General features: G+C 40.1%; 1 long non-coding RNA gene across 2 annotated transcripts in view; it reads left to right on the top strand.

The window, feature by feature from the left end:
• Nucleotides 1–721: 721 nt before the first annotated feature.
• The window catches only part of LOC105499807 (uncharacterized), a 124,117-nt gene continuing 104,545 nt past the window's right edge, over nucleotides 722–20,293 (top strand). For both annotated transcript variants that reach the window (XR_011618122.1, XR_011618121.1), the window contains exon 1: nucleotides 722–792. This is a non-coding gene — a long non-coding RNA (uncharacterized lncRNA). The remainder of the gene's footprint in view (nucleotides 793–20,293) is intronic.

Below are 20,293 nucleotides of genomic sequence, written 5' to 3'. Positions count from 1 at the left end.
TCTCATTCATAAAACAAATGGTAAAATCCCAAATGTAAAAAGATTTATGTGGATTCTTTGAGGGTTAGGATGAAATTTGTTTCTGACAGATCCTGCTACTCTGGGACAACACACACAAATTTATGTTTTCAGATTTTCTGTAATACCCAAGCAATATGGAACTAGCTTGACAATCTGTGTGATAGCCAGCCTGTGGTCATGACTTCTCAGGGGCACAAATTTTTTTCTGTTTTCCTCCTTGTTCTGCTCAGCTCCAAGACAACTTTCGCCAAAATTCCTTGAGTTTGGAAATAGGGACGGGTTTACTTCTGTTTGACCCTTACCGTGAAGATACAGTCGTATGGAATCCCAGATCCTTTTGGAGAGAGTCGGCTATTAACCTCTTTTCATAAGTAGGTCCTGGGCCTTGACTACTGTCTCTCTTGAGATATGAGGCTGATAGTTCCTTCCTGGCCCATCAGTTTTGGATACAATTAATGTTTCTTCTATTCAGAATTTTTAATTGTTTGGGAGGTGATGTGGTTTGGCGGCGTCTCCATTCAAATCTCAACTTCAATTGTATCTCCCAGAATTCCCACACCTTGCCGGAGGGACCCAGAGGGAGGTAATTGAATCACGGGGGCGGGTCTTTCTCGTGCTACTCTTGTGGTAATGAATAAGTCTCACGAGATCTGATGGGGTTATCAGGGGTTTCCGCTTTTGCTTCTTCCTCATTCCTCCTTGGCACCGCCATGTAGGAAGTGCGCTTCGTCCTATGCCGTGATTCTGAGGCCTCCCCAGCAATGTGGAACTGTAAGTCCAATTAAACCTCCTTTTCTTCCCGGTTTCAGGTATATCTTTATGAGCAGTGTGAAAATGAACTAATGCAGGAGGGTTGGTTCAAATAACCTTGGCTTCCATTATAGAACGTGGAAATTGGTGAAATTTTTAATCTTTCCTGTAGCAAACTTTAGCAGTGGGTATTATTTTTCTGATTTTTTTCTGTTCTATTCGCCTTTGTTTCTCACAGTGTACTTTTTTTTTTTTGGATGGAGTCTTGCTCTGTAGTCCACGCTGGAGTGCAATGGCACCATCTTGGCTCACCCCGACCTCTGCCTCCCGGGTTCAAGTGATTCTCCTGCCTCAGCCTCCCGAGTAGCCGAGATTACAGGCATGCATCATCACACCCAGCTAATTTTTTGTATTTTTAGTAGAGACGGGGTTTCACCATGTTGGTCAGGCTGATATCGAACTCCTGACCTCAGGTGATTCACCCGTCCCAGCCTCCTAAAGTGCTGGGATTACAGGCGTGAGCCACCCCTCCCAGCCCTCATAGGGTATTTTTTATTTTTTTGTGCCTGCTCTGTTTTGAGCACATTTTTGATTGAAAAAAGGCTTTTCTGGGCCAAATAATTTCCATCTATCTATCTAGGGAAAGTGCATGGGAAGAGTTTGGGGATGTTAGGAATTTTCCTTAATATTCAGAATTTTGCACGTGTGTGCATGTATGTGCATGTGTGTTGATGTGTATGAGTGTATTTTTTTTTCTTTTTAAGTTTCATTTTTCCCTATGTCAATGAAGACATTGGCTGCTCTAGGGATACTTACAATGCAGAGTATTTGTCCTTTTCTTTTCATTCTAAGAATGAGTGCAAGAATGGGTGCAGGAAGTTTGAGAGGTGATCATTGGTCTTTTGAGTATGGGAGCAGGGAGAGTAAGAGAAGAAAAGTGAATGGAGGGTACATTATTGAGCTGGTTGTTGGTGTGGGCGACTGAGACTAAGTCTCACTGGGAATCTTCAAAGGAATTGTGTAGAGCATACCTCAGAATTGTCCCTCTGAAAGATGGGGTGACTGAGGCAATTACCTTCTTACTCCCTCCCACCATCCTTGGAAGTTAGATGCTGGGGACATTAATTCTGCAACATTTGTAAGCTGCAGCTGTGCACCAGATGAATGGAAGTTGCTGTTCAATGGGTATAATGTTTCAGTTAGGCAAAGTAAATTCTAAACCGCTGCTTACAGCATGGTGCCTACAGTTAATAATATTGTACTGTGCACTTTAATATTTGTTAAGATGGTAGATCTCATGTTAAGTGTTCTTAACACAATAAAAATAATAATTGTATTAATTATGCTACAACATGGAGGAACTTCAAAAACATCATGCTAAATGAAAATAGCCCGACACATAAGGCCACAAATTGTATGAATTGTCTGATTCTATTGATAATGAAATATTCCAACAGGCAAATCCACAGAGCCACAAAATGGATTAGTGGTTGCCAGGAGTTAAGGTGAAGAATAATGAGTGTCTCCTGATGAGTATGGAGTTTCTTTTTAGAGTGATTAAAATATTCTGGAATTAGTGTTGTTAGCTGCACAACTCTGAATATAATTACACCACCAAACTGTATACTTCTTAAAATGTTTCCTCATATTTTTAAAAGAACCAGAATGTCTAATTAGGTTTATGTCATTAAATACATTTTTTAAAGGGACTTGATGTTTGAAAATGGGAGAGTAATGGACATTTCTACCTTCTCCACTCTGAAATAACCCAAATATAGCAGAGAAAACATTAAGATAGCCAAGTTCAATATTAGCAAAATCTAAGAAACATTTTAATGTACCAACCCAAGATAGAAGAAAGAGCTGATCCAAAGCAGTATAGATTGAAATATAATTGAGCCAGGAACCTGAGAAAGTATACCAGTGACCATACATTTTTTCCTTCCACCAGACCCTGGAAACCACCATTCTACTCTTTATATTTTTTTTTTGTTTTTTTGAGACAGAGTCTTGCTCTGTTGCCAGGCTGGAGTGCAGTGGTATAATCTTGGCTCACTGCAACCTCCGCCTGCTAGGTTCAAGCAACAATTCTCCTGCCTCAGCCTCCCGAGTAGCTGGGACTACAGGCACGCGCCACCATACCCAGCTCATTTTTTGTATTTTTAGTACAGACGAGGTTTCACCATGTTGGCCAGGATGGTCTCGATCTCCTGACATCTTGATCTGCCTGCCTCGGCCTCCTAAAGTGCTGGGATTACAGGCCTGAGCCACCATGCCCAGCCCTCTTTGTTTTTACGGGTTTGATTATCTTTGATATCTGATATAAATAGAAACACGAAGTAATTGCCCTTCTGTGACTGATGTATTTTACTTAGCATAACATCCTTCAGGATTATTTATGTTGTAACATATGGCAGGATTTCTTTCTTTTTAAGGCTAAATAATACTACATTCCACTGAATGCATATACATTTTCCTTATTCATTCATCTACTGATAGACATTTAGATTGTTCTGCTGTTAATTTTTTTTGAGGAACCATCACACTGCTTTCCATAGTGGCAGCCCTATTTCACATTCCCACCAAGAGTTTATAGGTTCTCAATTTCTCAACATCATTGCCCCACTTCTTATCTTTTGATTTTTTAATTACAGCTATCCGAAAAGCATGAGTTAATATCTCATTGTGGTCTTGATTTGCATTGCTCTTATGATTAGTGACATTAAGGATCTTTTAATCTATTTTTTGGCCATTCGTATGTCTTCTTTGAAGAAATGCCTATTCAACTCCTCTGTCCAGGTTTTTTCGTGTTTTTTTTTTTTCTTTTGCTATTGAGTTGTAGGAGTTCCTGATATATTTGGACATTAATCCTTTGTCAGGAGTATGGTTTGCAAACATTTTCTTCCATTACACAGGTTGTCTTTTCACTCTGTTGATTGCATCCTTTCTACAGCAAGCTTTTCAGTTTGATGTAGTACTACTTGATTAATTTTGCTTCACCTGCTTGCACTTTTGGCTCATCAGTTAGCAGGTGATGAATGCTGCCAGGACTGCATTCTTTCCTTCAAGCCAGCAGGTTCCCTTCTGGCCCAGGGTGCGTCTAGAAATATCATCTAGGAGCTAGTGCCTGGAAAGGGGGTCTCATGATTCTGACTGGTACCCTATCCTGCTATGGCTGAGCTGGTTTCCAAGATGCAAAACAAAGTCCTCCCAACTATTTCCTCTCCTCTCCTCTCCTTTAGTGGAAGGAAGGGGTGTATTTTAGAGCCATGAGCTGTGCAGCTTGGGGTTAGGGGAGCAGTGATGCCAGCACTTCCTTAGAAACTCCAACTGAAGGCCGGATGTGGTGGCTTACGCCTGTGGTTCCAGCACTTTGGGAAGCTGAGTCCGGTGGATCACCTGAGGTCAGGAGTTCACAACCAGCCTAACATGGTGAAACCCCATCTCTACTAAATACAAAATAGTTAGCTGGGTGTGGTGGCACATGTCTGTAATCTGAGCTACTTGGGAGGCTGAGACAGGAGAACAGGAGAATTGCTTGTACCTGGGAGGCGGAGGTTGCAGTGAGCCGAAGTGGCGCCACTGCACTCTACCCTGGGCAGCAAGAGTGAAACTCCGTCTTAAAAAAAAGAAACTCCAACTGTTTTCTGGGTGGGTCACGTCCACTGGTTCTGGACCCAGTTCAGCACTAGGTCTCACCGAAAGTTGCAGTCCTTGTGGTCTAAACTACCATTCAAATTTACTTAGAGCCCCAGGCACTTTGTCCTGCAGTGGTGAGCTTTGCAGGAACTCATGTTTAGACCACTGGTGTCAGAGGCGTTTGAACCAGAGCAACTCTATCTTGAATAGGAGCTAGGTAAAATGAAGCTGAAACCTACTGGGCTGCATTTCCAGGTGGTTAAGGCATTCTAAGGCACAGGATGAGATAGGAGGTCGGCACAAGATACAGGTCTTAAAGGCCTTGCTGATAAAACAGGTTGCAGTTTTAAAGAAGCCAGTTAAAACCCACCAATACCAAGATGTCAATAAGAGTGACCTCTTGTCGTCCTCACTGCTACACTCCCATCAGTGCCATGACAGTTTACAAATGCCATGGCAACGTCAGGAAGTTACTCTGTATGGTCTAAAAGGAGAGGCATGAGTAAGCCACCCCTTGCTTGGCATACAATCATGAAATAACTGCACAAATGGGAAACCAGCAGTCCTGGGGCTGCTCTGTCTGTGGAGTAGCCATTCTTTTATTCCTCTACTTTCTTAAACTTGCTTTCACTGTACTCTATGGACTCAGCCTGAATTATTTCTTGCATCGGATCCAAGAACCCTCTCGGAGTCTGGATCGGGGCCCCTTTCTGGTAACAAAAGAATCAGTGATTTCCCTCTGACTGGGCTGGTTTAAATGTTCCCTCTGTGGGCAGGCATCAGCTGAATTTGGTCTGGTTTTATGTTATTCTATAACAGGGCAGGAGTTCAGTGCTTCACAATTGCTGCACTTTCCCTCTCTCCTGCACATGGAAATGATGCCCACACCACACCACTGCTGCTGAGGGATGAGGGAGAAGTGGCATTGGTGATTCAAGGCACTTTTTCTTACCTCTTCGGTGACTCCTTCAGCAATTTGAAATTAAAACCATGTATTCTGTGTAAACCCCAAATATCTGAGACAAGTCTCAGTCAATTTAGCAAGTTTATCTTGCCAAAGTTAAGGACGCGCGCCTGTGACACAGCCTCAGGAGGTCCTGGCAACATGTGCCCATGTGCCCAAGGTGGTCGAGGCACAGCTTGGTTTGGGTTTTGTTGTTGGTGGTGGTGGTTTTTTGTTTTTTGTTTTTGTTTTTTTTTTGAGATGGAGTTTTGCTCTTGTCGCCCAGGCTGGAGTGCAATGGCGCTATCTTGGCTCACTGCAACCTCCACCTCCTGGGTTCAAGTGATTCTCCTGCCTCAGTCTCCTGAGTAGCTGGGATTACAGGCATGCGTCACCACACCCGGCTAATTATTGTATATTTAGTAGAGACAGGGTTTCACCATGTTGGTCAGGCTGGTCTCGAACTCCTGACCTCGTGATCCACCCACCTCAGCCTCCCACGGTGCTGGGATTACAGGTGTGAGCCACCACGCACGGCTACAGCTTGGTTTCATATATTTTTAGGGAGACCTGAGACATCAACTAATATATGTAAGATGTACATTGGTTTTGCCTGGAAAGGTAAGACAACTCGAAGTGGGGAGGAGGCTTCCAGGTCTTAGATATGTGAGAGACAAATGGTTGCATGCTTTTGAGTTTCTGATTAGCCTTTCCAAAGGAAATCAGATACGCATTTATCTCTGTGAGCAGAGGAATGACTTTGAATAGAAAGGGAGGTAGGTTTGCCAGAAGCAGTCCCCAGCTTGACTTTTCCCTTTAGTGTAGTGATTTGGGAGTTCCAAGATTTATTTTCCTTTCATTGTGAGTGCTTACTTGATTTTTGGTTCTTCTGAATGTGCTTTTTGTGTGTGTAGATAATTGTTTGCCTGATGTCTTTGTGAGGTGGATGATTGGTAGAACTGTCTATTTTGCCATCTTGCTCCCCAACTTTTCGTTTTCCACTAAAAAATCCTGCTGTGATTTCATTGAGATCATGATGAATGTATAAATTTAATTAGTGAGAACAGGCATTTAAACAATATTAAGTAATCCAATTCATGAATATAGTACATGTCTCTTTTTATTTAGGTCTTCTTTAATTTCTCTCAATGATGTCTTACAGTTTTTAGTGTGGAAGTTTTAGATATTTTATTAAATTCAGTTCTAAGCATTTTCTGCTTTTGAATATTACGAAAGTGGTATTTTAAGTTTATTTTGCAATTTTGGTTGCTGGTACATAAACAAAAGTTTTTTATATCAACTTTGTATGCTGTAAATTTGCTAGATTAACTTTTTAATTTTCCTAGTTGTTTTGTATATAAATTTTCTGTGCAAATGACCATGTCATCTGCTAATAAAGTTTTAACTCTTTTCATGCTAAAATATAGACCTTTTATTTAATATTCTCGCTTTCTTGCTCAGTCTTAGGACTGCTTGTAAAACCATTTCCTTTTTGGAAGTCTTATGCAAAACTGTTTACAATTTCACAATAAGTATGATACTAGCCATAAGTTTTTATAGGTGATTTTTATTGGAATTAGGAAATTATTGTCTATAACTTGATTATCAAGAATATTGAATTTTGCCAAGTACTTTTACTGCATCTATTCAAACAATCAGATGTTCTTTATTTGGATTATTTTGTTAACATGGTGAAATACACTGGTTGGACTTTAATTGTTAAACCATTTTCTTTTTATTCTTAGAATAAAACTCAATCGTTGTTCAGAAAAATGTTAATATTGTAGGCCTAGATATTAGAAAGTCTTGCTTGCAAGTTTGTCATTGGACGGTGTCTGGAAACTTGGATTTTGGGAGACTTCTCCCCAAACTAATTGATAAGAGTGGCTTATTGTGCTTAAACTGTTTGTACAATGTGGTTTATGCTGAACACCTACTTGACTTTTGGGGGACTGGAAGTTTGCTATGCTCCAGGCAGAAAGTCACCACATAATCAGCCTCTAATAAAAACAGTCTTTAAAGAAATTCTCTGGTAGAAAACATTTCACACATTTTGTTACAGCTTGTTGCTGCAGGAAGTAAGCGCATCCTATATGACTCTCCCAGGAGAAGACTGTTGGAAACTTATTCCTGGTTCCCTCCATACCTTTTCTCTTTGCTGATTTTACTTTATATCATTTCATTTTATTACATCTTAGCCATGAATTCAACGTTTATATCCTGAGTCCTGTGAATCCTTCTAGTGAATCGCCAAGGCTGGTTTTTGGACTTGGGGACACTTAGCACAGTCATGATAAATTACTCTTTCGTTTACTTGATTTTATTTACTTGATTTTGTTTGCTAATGTTTTAATGATTTTTGTGCCTGCATTCATGAGGTATATTGATCTTTAATTTTATTTTCTAATAATATCTTTGATAGATTTGATATCAGGGATTGGCTAGTCTCATAAAATGAGTTGAGGAACATTTCTTTCTCCTCTGTTTTTGAAACAATTTATGTAAATTAGGTATTTCTTTAAATATGTCATAGAAGTCACTAGTGAAAACATTAGATTGTGTTTTTTTGTGGAGGGGAGTTAAATTACATATACATAATATTTATAACATATAATCTTTAGAAGTTCAATTTTTAACAGATTTTGGGCTGTATGTATATTTATATACATCTCAATTCATTCTTATATTAGTTTTTGTAAGTCATATTTTTCAAATAATTTAGTCAGTCTGAATTTTCGAATTTATTGGCATAAAGTTGCCCTCTCTTTTTTTTTTTTTTTTTTTTTTTTTTTGAGACAGTTTCACTCTGGTTGCCCAGGCTGCAGTGCAGTGGCATAATCTCGGCTTACTGCAACCTCCACCTCCTGCCTCAGCCTCCCAAGTAGCTGGGATTACAGGTGCGCCTACCACGCCTGGCTACTTTTGCATTTTTCGTAGAGATGGGGTTTCACCACGTTGATCAGGTTGGTCTCAAACTCCTAACCTCAGGTGATCCGCCCGCCTCGGCCTCCCAAAGTGCTGGGATGACAGGCATGAGCCACCACGCCCGGCCAGCTTGCTCTCATATTCTATTAGTATTATTTTACTTTCAGTAGAGCCGGTAGTGTTGTTCTGGGCGTATCTTTGCTCCCAGAGCTCCCAAAATGGCGGCAAGCCTCTTGCTCTCTCACCTGGGGTTCTTGGCCTCACGGATGCCAAGGAATGGAACCTTGGGCCATGCAGTGAGTGTCAGAGTTCTATTAGAAGCCGTGGGTTACGGAAGAGAACCGTGGAAACCAGCGGCTAGTGTTCAGCTCGATTAGGAGGAATCCAGGCACTTAGCCGCACAGGAACAATGGCGAGCCTCTGGCCTGATTGGGAGTGGCAGTGGGTGCCTGGCTGGATCAGAAGCGCAGAGGACACCCTGCTGGATCTGGAGGAGTGGAAGTCAACGGCGGGTCTGCGAGGGCGGCGTTCAGCAGCGGTGGACGACGGTTGGTCTTCAGCAGCGCTGGCAACGGCGTTCATTAGTGGTGGACATACGGCGTTCAGCAGCGGTGGACATACGGTGTTCAGCAGGTGGACGGTGAGCGAAAGCTGGAACAAACATGGACCACAAGAGTGTGCGGTTGCAAGATTTAACAGAGTGAAAACTGAGTTCCCATACAATGGGAGGGGACCCAAAGAGGGTTGCCCACTCCCGGCTTGAATGCCTGGGGTTTATATCCCAATCATTGTCCCTCCCCCAGTGCTCTCAGGCGATAGATGATTTGGTTATTTCTTTACCTCCTGTTTTTAGCCTAACTGGTATTTTAGTGAGCTCTCTTTACTACCTGCTTGGTCGGGTGTGAGCTGAGTTACAAGCCCCGTGTTTAAAGGTGAGTGCAGTCACCTTCCCCAGCTAGGTTTAGGAATTCTTAGTCAGCCTAGGAAATCCAGCTAGTCCTGTCTCTTAGTGCTGTTCCTCTTTATTTCATGACATTGGAAATTTGTATGTTTTCGTATTTTGTTTTGTTTTATTGGGAGATTAACAAGTTTATTAATCTCTTGAAAAAACTTTTTCAATTCTTTTACATCTGATTGGAAGAAAAAAGCCACACGTTTTATGTGTGGATTTTTATTTAAACTATTTTATAAATTCCAATATGATGCTTTTTCTAATATGTGAGTAATATGAGAGCAAGTTTGCTAATTTCCAAAAATTTAAACTGATCTTTTAATTTCTGATTTCTGCTTTCTTTGTGTGTGTGTGTGTGTGTGTGTGTGTTGTGTGTGTGTAAATGAGGCCTAAGATGTAAATTCTTTAACGTTTACTTAAATTTTTTTTTGAGACAGGGTCGTACTCGGTTGCCACAGCTGGACTGCAGTGGTGTCATCACAGCTCACTGTAGCCTCCACCTCCAAGGCTCAAGCAATTCTCCTGCCTCAACCTTGTGGGTAACTGGGACTACAGGCACATGCCACCATGCCCTGCTAATCTTTAACTTTTGTTCTTTTTTTTTTGGCAGAGATGAGGTTTTGCCATGGTGCCCAGGCTGGTCTCAATTCCTGAGCTCAAGCAATCCATTTGCCTTGGCCTCCCAAAGTGTTGGGATTACAGGCGTGAGCCATTGTGACTAAGCTGAAAGTTTTTTATGAGATGAAACAGAGTCACACTGATAAATTAGGGCCCATAGAGTAAATTAATCTGGTTGCTTATTTTTGTAAGTAAAGATATTTTTTGGCACATAGCCACACTCATTCATGTATGTATGCATTTATGTAGGGTATGGCTGCTTTTGTACTATATTGGCAGAGTTGAATATTTGTAACAGAGACCTTATAACCGACAGAGCCTGCTACATATCTGAATTTTTTTTTTTTTTTTTTTTTTTTTTTTTTTTGAGACAGAGTCTCGCTCTGTTACCCAGGCTGGAGTGCAGTGGTACCATCTTGGCTCACTGCAACCTCCACCTCCCAGGTTCAAGTGATTCTTCTGCCTCAGTCTCTCGAGCAGCTGGGATTACAGGCACATGCCACAGTGCCCGGCTAATTTTTTGTATTTTTAGTAGAGTCCAGGGTTTCACCGTGTTAGCCAGGATGGTCTCAATCTCCTGACATGGTGATCTGTCTGCCTTGGCCTTCCAAAGTGCTGGGATTACAGGCATGAGCCACCGTGCCCAGCCACATACCTGATTCTATACAGAAAAAATTTGCAGGCCCCTGATCCAGAACACAGTCAATTTTTGTAAATGTTCAATGTGTGCATGAAAAAAAAAAAAACTTTTCTTCTTAAGTCTCTGTCTCTCTATTTTCTCCTTTTCATCTGTTTTTCTACACACATGCACATACATGCATCAACACACATGTTAAATCAAGCATATTAATGACATTGTTCAAATACTTTTTGTAATTTGATATTTTAATGAAAAACTTTTCTTCTTATGTCTCTGTCTCTCTATTTTCTCCTTTTCATCTGTTTTTCTACACACATGCACATACATGCATCAACACACATGTTAAATCACGCATATTAATGGCATTGTTCAAATACTTTTTGTAATTTGATATTTTAATTGTTCAGTTTTGAAAAGAAATTCATGTTAAATCTACCTTACTGGTTTCTTTTTGTGTTCAAGTTTTGTTTCATGTGTTTTTGGGTTATGCTGTTCAAATTTCACAAATTCAAACTAAGTGGGCTAGGTGGATTATCGTTTCTATCATGATGAAGTATACTTCTTCATATATTTTGTATTTTTTTTAGTTTGAATTCAATTTATTTTCATATTAGTATTGATTATTGATGTACCAACTTAATTTGGTTAGTATTTGCCTCATATATCTTTTTTTTTTTTTGAGATGAAGTCTTGCTGTCGCCCAGGCCGGAGTCTAGTGGTGCAATCTCTTGCCTCAGATATCTTTTTATATCGCTTTAATTATTTCAACCTTTCTGGTGTTTGCTGTTTTTTTTTTTTTTTTTTTTTTTTTTAGTGAATTTCTTGTAAGTAGTAAATAGCTAGATTTTTAGATTCAAATATTACTATCTTTCTTGTTAAATAGGCAAATTTAATCAACATTTATTTTCATTTTGTATATTTGGAATTATGTCATCTTATTTTATATTTTCTACTTACAATTCCTTCTGTACCATATGGGTTTGGGCTTGATCCTCTGGGGTTAGAATATTACGGATCTCCATTTGTATGCAAAATGTGTCCAGTCTATCCAAAGTCATGTAGATGGAGGTAAAAGTTCCTGGAATACTATTTTCCCCTTGGTTCTTCCAACTTACTTTGAAATTAATAACCAGTATAAGCACACCTTAGAAGCAACTTTAAAGCCTACTTAGTGTCCCCATTTACTAAATAACTGTATTTAATACAACTTACTTTTGCTAATGGCAGGAAATGGGAGAATCAGACTCTCCCAGAGATCACAGGCTTTCATTTCCCTTCACACTTTCATAGTTGGATCAGCAGGTACTGCTGTATCTGAGTTGTCTAAGGCTAATAACACTGGAGCTGAGAAAAAAAATACCTCACTTACTGTTTTACAGCAGTCACTGTCTGATAATCACAAAATGATTTCTGGGTCAGTTATGTGTCTTCAAGGTAAGACCAAAATGCCAGCTCAAATAATGGGGCAATGCAGTGTCTTAATACAGATATTTCTATAAAATACTTGGAACACTGGTCTTAAAATTGCAACAGATTTTCTTTCATGCCAGTTCCTAGTTAAACTAGGTACTCTATAACATGTATTTATTTAAAAGGTATAACTGAATTCCATTGATGTTAATAGCAAATGTAATATTTGAATGTCTCCATTAAGAAAAGTACTGTTGAGGAAGTGGCTCATGAAGATGTGTACAAAATTATTCATACTTTATATAGAGGCTCCATCTTTTAGAGTTCAATTAAAATTCCTATACCCATGAAGTGCAGGTGCCAGAAAGGGTTTCAGCTGGAAAGCTCTTCATAGAATTAAGGGATTGATAAAAAGAGAATTTTTTAATTCCTTTTTTATCAGTACTCAATGTTAATAATTACAGTTTAATGAAGATTTTTTCCTTAAGTTAATTTTCTTTTAAATGCAGAGGTTTAAAAACTTTAAAAGAAAGGAGCTTTCCCCTTAGAGTACTCACACTAGTCAAATGTGAATTTTAAAAAAATACCACAGGGTACAAGAAACTCATTGATATGTATCTGAGGCCTATGTTTCTCCAATCTGGAAGTTACAAGGATATTGGCTGGGAAAGTCCTTAGAAGAAAAAGACTTGGCCAGGCACGGTGGCTCACGCTGTAATCCTGGCACTTTGGGAGGCCGAGGTGGGTGGATCACGAGGTCAGGAGATTGAGATCATCCTGGCCAACATGGTGAAACCCCGTCTCTATTAAAAATACAAAAATTAACTGGCCGGCGCCTGTAGTGCCAGCTACTCTCGAGGCTGAGGCAGGAGAATCGCTTGAACCTGGGAGGTGGAGCTTGCAGTGAGCCGAGATAACGCCACTGTAGTCCAGCCTGGTGACAGAGCTTGACTGTCTCAAAAAGAAAAAAAAAAAAAGCTTAACCAAGTTATGTAATAACTACAATTACTTACACCAGTTAACTCTATGCAGATCAAATTTAGCCTGTTGGTGATGGCAATCCACCTCAAATTTACTTCCAGGTCTGTGAGGGCCTATAGAAATGTGATTCACATGGCTGAAATGAGAGAAGAATCTGAAGATCTCTGTCTTTAAGAGAAAGACACCTTGGATAATACATACCCATCAACCAAGGGATAACTTACCTCACCTGAGATTCTCACTGTTAAAAATTACTTGATTTCATTCATTTATTTCAACAAATATCTATTGAGTGTCAGCTATGTGCCAAATACTATTCTAGACACGGGGGATACAACAGCAAAGAAAACAAAAATTCTTACTCTCATAGAACTTACCTTTTAATAGAAGGATATAGGCAATAAATAAGAAACAGAAAAATTAAAAAAAAAAAAAGTAAAGCATTAGGAGAGATTGTGCAATGGTTGGGCGGAGTTTAAGTTTAGATAGGGTAGCCAAGGAAACTTCACTAGGAAAACAACATTTGAGTAAAGGCCTGAAGGAAGTGAGGAAGTGAACTCTGCAGATATCTAAACAATAGCATTTTAGGCATACAGAAAGAACAGCAATTGCAACAGTTTTGAAGCACGAGCAAGCCTGATGTTTTTAAGGAATAGCTAGGAGGCTAGTATGGCTGGATCATAATGAGTGAGCAAGAGAGTAGGATGAAATGAAATGGGAAAGATATAGAGGAAGATCATGCAGAACTTTATAGACTATTGTAAGGACTGGAACTTTTACTATGAGTGAGATGAAAATCTACTGGAGAGTTTGATGCAGGAGAGGCAAAATGGAAGGAGGGGCAAAGTTAGGATACTATTGCAGTGTTCCAGATGAAAGATGATGGTGTTTGGGATCAGAATGGCAGTGGTGGAGGTTGTGGAAATGTGGAGGTTGTGGAAATGTCAGATTTGTTGATGAACCAGATGTGGGTTTTGTGAGGTGGTGGGGAGTAAATGGTGACTCTAATATATATATATTTGTTTCTATCTATCTATCTATCTATCTATCTATCTATCTATCTATCTATCTATATATATACTTTTTTTTTTTTTTGAGACCGAGTTTCGCTCTTGTTGCCCAAGCTGCAGTGCAGGGGCGCAATCTTGGCTCACTGCAACCTCTGCCTTCTGGGTTCAAGCAATTCTCCTGCCTCAGCCTCCCGAGTACCTGGGATTACAGGCGTGCACCACCATGCCCAGCTAATTTTTTGTATTTTTAATAGAAACGGTGATTCACCATGTTAGTCAGGCTGGTCTCAAACTCCTGACCTCAGGTAATCCACCCGCCTCAGCTTCCCAAAGTGCTGGGAATACAGGCATGAGCCACCATGCCCAGCTGACTCCAATATTTTTTACCTAGCAAGTGGAGTTGCCTTTTTTTTTTTTTTTTTTTTTTTTTTTTGAGACAGGGTCTCCTTTTGTCATCCAGGCTGGAGTGCAGTGGTACAATCTCGCCTCACTGCACCCTCCACCTCCCGGGTTCAGTTGGTTCTCCTGCCTCAGTCTCCTGAACAGCTGGGACTACAGGAACATGCCACTAGGCCTGGCTAATTTTTGTATTTTTGGTAGAGACAGGTTTTTGCCATGTTGCCCAGGCTGGTCTCGAACTCCCGACCTCAAGCGACCCGCCTACCTCGGCCTCCCAAAGTGTGGAAATTACAGGCATGAGCCACCACACCCAGCCTGGAGTTGCTGTTTTTTGACATAGAAAAATCTCTGGAGGTAAAAGCTTGGTTTATGGGAGCACCTGAGCTCAGTTTGGGCCATAATTTTGGGATACCTATTATTTACTGACAGTGATGGTATATTGTTAAGAGCAAAAATTCTGAAGCAGACTGCCTGAATTCACATTCTTACTCCACCACTCAGCAACTGTATGACCCTGAGCAAGTTATTTAATGTCTATAACTTGTTTGCTCATACAAAAAATGGGGATAATAATACTACACATGATATGGTTTGGCTCTGTGACCTCATCCAAATCTCATCTTGAATTGTACTCCAATAATTCCCATGTGTTGTGGGAGGGACCCGGTGGAAGATAATTTGAATCATGGGGGTGGTTCCTCCATACTGTTCTCATGGTAGTGAATAAGTCTCACGAGATCTGATGGTTTTATCAGGGGTTTCCGCTTTTGCATCTTAATTTATCTTGTCACTGCCACGTAAGGAGTGCATTTTGCCTCCTGCCACGATTCTGAGGCCTCCTCGGCCATATGGAACTGTAAGTTCAATTAAACCTCTTTTTCTTCCCAGTCTCGGGTATGTCTTTATCAGCAGTGTGAAAACGAACTAATACAACACATCATAGGTTTTTGTGAGAATTGAATTAATATATTTTTTTAAAGTGCTTACAATAAAGTCTGGCAGATAATAAGAACCGATCTTAACTATAAGAAATTAGCACACTCTGGGCAGTTTATAGACTTTTATTTCACATTTCTGGAAGCTGGAAGTCTAAGATCAAGGTGCTGGCATGGTCAGGTTCTGGTGAGGGACCTTTTTCCTGTTGCAGACTGTCAACTTCTCATTGAATATGCAAATGGCAGAGAGAGAAAAAGCAACTGTTTTGCATCTTTATGTAAAGGCATAAATCTCATTTATGAGTGTGTCTTCATGACCTAATTACATCTCAAAAATCTCTCTTTTAATACCATCACACCAGGGGTTAGGATCTCAACATATTAATTTTGAGAGAACAGGAACACTCAGTCATTAGTGGCACCATACAAGCATTAGTAGTCATTATTATTATTATTACTATTAGATATTTTAGTTGAGATGTTAACTAGGCCTTTAAAAAATTTGTACACATTTAGGGGGTACTAATGTGGTATTATTACATTAATATATTGTGTAGTGAGATCTGGGCTTTTAATGTAACCATCACCCTAATAGTGTACATTGTACCCATTAGATAGTTTCTCATCTCCCTCAAAGCCTCCTACATTTACAAGTTTCCAGTATCTAAATTATTCCACCCTCCATATCTGTGTGTACACATTATTTAACTCCCACTTATACGTGAGAACATGCAATATTTTATTTGTTTGAGTTATTTCACTTAAGTGAATAAATTTTCAGTTTCATTCATATTTCTGCAAGAGACATGATTTCCTTTCCTTCCCTTCCCCTTCCCCTTCCCCTTCCTCTTCCCCTTTCCGAGTTTCACTCTTGTTGCCCAGGCTGCAGTGCAGTGGTGCGATCTTGCCTCACTCCAACCTCTGTCTCCTGTGTTCAAGTGATTTTCCTGCCTCAGCCTCCTGAGTAGCTGGGATTACAGACACCTGCCACCATACCCAGCTAATTTTTTTGTATTTTTAGTAGAGACTGGTTTCACTATGTTGGCCAGGCTGGTCTCCAACTCCTAACCTCAGGTGATTCACCTGCCTCAGCCTCCCAAAGTGCTGGGATTACAGGCGTGAGCCACCATTCCCAGCTATTTGATTCTTTTTTATAGCTCAGTAGTACTCTCTCTATATATATATACACACACACATAAATATACACACACACATATACACACATATATATACACATAGATATATATACATACACACATATATAATCTCTCTCACATTTGCTTTATCCAGTCATCCACTGATGGGCACTCACTGATTCCATGACTTTGCTGTTGCAAATAGGGCTGCGATAAACATTCGAGTGCAGGTATGTTTTTGATATCACAATTTCTTTTCCTTTGGGTAGGTACCAAGTAGTGGGATTGCTAGATTGAAGGATAGTTCTATTGTTAGTTCTTTGGGAAATATCCATACTGTTTCCCAAAGACGCTGTACAAATTTGCATTCTCACCAACAGAGTATGTGTTCCGTTTTCTGTACATCCACACCAACATCTGTTGTTTTTTGACTTTTTAATAATAGCCATTCAGACTGTTGTGAGATGGCAAGTCATTGTTATTTTAATTTGCATTTCTCTGATGATTAGTGGTGGTGAGCCTTTTTTCATGTTTATTGGCCATTTGTATGCCTTCTTCTGAAAAATACTGGTTCATGTCTATTGCCTACACTTTTTTTTTTTTTTTTGAGATGGAGTCTCTCTCTGTTGCCCAGGCTGGAAGGCTGGAGTGCAGTGGCGAAATCTCGGCTCACTGGGTTCAATCACTCTGCCTTCTGGGTTCAAGCAATTCTCCTGCCTTAGCCTCCCGAGTAGCTGGGATTATAGGTGCGTGCCACCATGCCCAGCTAATTTTTTGTATTTTTAATAGAGATGGGGTTTCACCGTGTTACAGCCAGGATGGTCTCAATCTCCTGACCTCATGATCCACCTGCCTCGGCCTCCCAAAGTGCTGGGATTATAGCCGTGAGCCACCATGTCTGGCCAAGTATATATAAGAATATTTATATATAAGAATATTGTTATATATAAAATAAAAAGGTATGCATATAAAGTTCAGAGAAGGGATCTAGTTTGGAAACATATATTTTGGAGACACCAGCATGTAGATGGTATTTTAGCCAGGATACAAAGAGACTATCAAATACATGAGTGTAGATAGACTCTTTAAGGGCCAGGAACACTGCCATTTAGAAGTCTGAGAAATAACAAGGAACCTCGAAAGGGAACCAAGAAGCAGTGGACAGAGTGTTGGGAAGAAATCCAAGTGTGTGGTATTCTGGAAGCTACATGAAGAAAGTCTATCAGAGAAGGGAATATGACCAACTTGTTGAAATGCTGTTGCTAACTTTAATAAGATGAGGCCTCAGAATAAAAATAGTAGGTTTTAATTCATTTTATTTCAATTCAATTTATTGTGACTTTGACAAGAGCAGTTTTATTGGAATGGTGGGAGCTTAAGCTTTATTTGGGTTTAACATGAATTAGAGGCTGGGCACGGTGGCTCACGCCTGTAATCCCAACACTTTGGGAGGCCGAGTTGGGCGGATCACGAGGTCAGGAGATTGAGACCATCCTGGCTAACAAGGTGAAACCCCGTCTCTGCTAAAAATACAGAAAATTAGCTGGGCGTGGTAGCAGGCGCCTGTGGTCCTAGCTACTGGGCAGGCTGAGGCAGGAGAATGGCCTGAACCCAGGAGGCGGAGCTTGCAGTGAGCTGATATCGCACCACTGCACTCCAGCCTGGGTGACAGAGCGAGACTCCATCTCAAAAGAAAAAAATAAATAAATGAATTTAGAAACAGTATAGATAATACTTTCTAAGACTTATTTTTCAGAGGACAGAAATGGGTGAAGCTGAACAAAGAAGTGAGATCAAGATAGTTTTTCTTAAGATGATAGAAATAATAGCATAGTTGTATCTGATATTGACCTAGAAGAGTGGGAAAAGAGCAATGCTAGATAGAGGGGAGAATTGCTGCAGTGATATGATTAAGACATGTTTCTCAACATTACTGGAGGGAAGAAGACATTACTTTCCACTGTCCCTGAAGACTTTAACTATCTAACAGGAGAAATGGAGGACTGACATTGAACTTGGAAAGACAAGTTACCAATAAAGTTGCAAACAAATCAGGGAAAGGGGTTACTTTGGAGCTTGCCTCTCTCTCCTTAATGGTAAGCCTTATGAACTACTAGTAATGTTTATGGCCTGAAGAGGGGATATGTTGAAAAAGGCACATATCAGCAATTCCTGCAAACTCAACAATCTTGTCTTATGAATCTCTCTACATTTTTCCATCTGCACCGACAGTGTCTTAGTCCAAGTTGCCATCATTTCTCATCAGAATTACTGTAAGAAGCTCCTAAGTGGTGATTCTACTTTGATTGTTGCATCTTGCAATCTCTTCACCACATAACAGCAAAAGCAATTCTTTTAAAAAAGAAGTCATATAGTATCAACATTTTGTTCTGTGTTAGTTTGTTTTGTGTTGCTATAAAGGCATATCTGTGACTGGGTAATTGGTAAATAAAAGATTTGTTTGCCTCCCAATTCTGCAGACTGTACAAGCATCACATCAGCACCCTCAGCTTTTGGTGACGCATCAGGAAACTTTTTACTCGTGGCAGAAGGTGAAGTGGAAATAGGCATGCCATGTGGTGAGAGAGGGAGCAAGAGAGATACAGAGGAGAAGGTTCTGGGCTTTTTTTAAGCAGCTAGCTGTCACATGAACTGATAGAATGAGAACCATGGGTAGGGTACCAAGCCATTCATGAGGGATCCACTCTTACGACGCAAACACCTCCTACCAGGCCTCATCTCCAACACTGGGGATCACATATCAATATGAAATTTGGAGGGGACAGACATCCAAACTATATCATACTCCCTCCAATAGCTTTGTGAAAGAAAGCTTTATCCAAAACTTGGAAAAAAATCACAAAACATTAATTACCTGATATGTCAATATCGTGTTATAATATGTCCTAAGAAGCCTGACTGATTCCTCTGACATTCTTCTGATGCACATTCTCATCCGATTGCAGCTTTGTCACAATTTATTTAGCTAATAATCATCCACAGCTATTAACAGTGAAGTCAATTTAGAACCCTGTGAGGTTAGAGGTGAACCAAAGAATTGATAAGGTGTTAGAATTATGTAGTCTGGTGGAAAAGTTAATATCCAAACTGCTATGGTTTTCTTTTCCTGTAGAAAAACACATAACCATATATCTAACTTAGAAGTCTTACATAGGCTTGGTTTTTTTTGTTTTTTTTTTGCCTGACTATATAAATCCTTGCTTGTCAAATACTCTTGGAACTCACTTTTCTTTCTTCCCTATTGGTTCCCTTATTAATAAATTAAAATGTTCACATCTATTTATATTAAAACATTGTAATATTACCCATAATATTTTACATGAAATTCAAAGTTCTTTTTGTTGCCACAAGGCCCTGTGTGATCATACTACTGCTTAACACTCTGGGCTCATCCACTACCAGTCTTCTAAGCCGTGCTGGCTTTCTTGCTGTCCTAAAACACACCAGGTCGTGTTTCATCTTAAAGCCCTTTCAGCTTGCTCTACCATCTGCTTGGAACTCTTTCCTCCCAGATTTCAGTTTGGATCCATCCCTCCCATCTGTCAGATCTCTGCTCAAATGTAAGCTCTTCATAGATGCTTCCCTGACCCTATCCAAAATATCATAAACACATCCACTTTATAAAACTCTTAACCTGCTTCGCTTTTTCAGACATTTCACTGTCTACCCACCATTGATTCTACCATTGACTTTTTTTTTTTTTTTTTTTTTTAAGATGGAGTTTCGCTCCTGTTGCCCAGGCTGGAGTGCAGTGGTGCAGTCTCAGCTCACTGCAGCCTCCGGCTCCTGGGTTCAAGTGATTCTTCTGCCTCAGCCTCCTGAGTAGATGGAATTACAGGCATGCGCCACCACACTCAGCTAATTTTGTGGTTTTAGTAGAGACGGGGTTTTTCCATGTTGGTCGGGCTGGTCT

Source organism: Macaca nemestrina, chromosome X (assembly GCF_043159975.1).
Source record: "Macaca nemestrina isolate mMacNem1 chromosome X, mMacNem.hap1, whole genome shotgun sequence".
Classification (NCBI taxonomy): Eukaryota; Metazoa; Chordata; class Mammalia; order Primates; family Cercopithecidae; genus Macaca; species Macaca nemestrina.
Note: the sequence above shows the minus strand (reverse complement) of the source record. Positions and strands in the feature narration are given on the sequence as shown.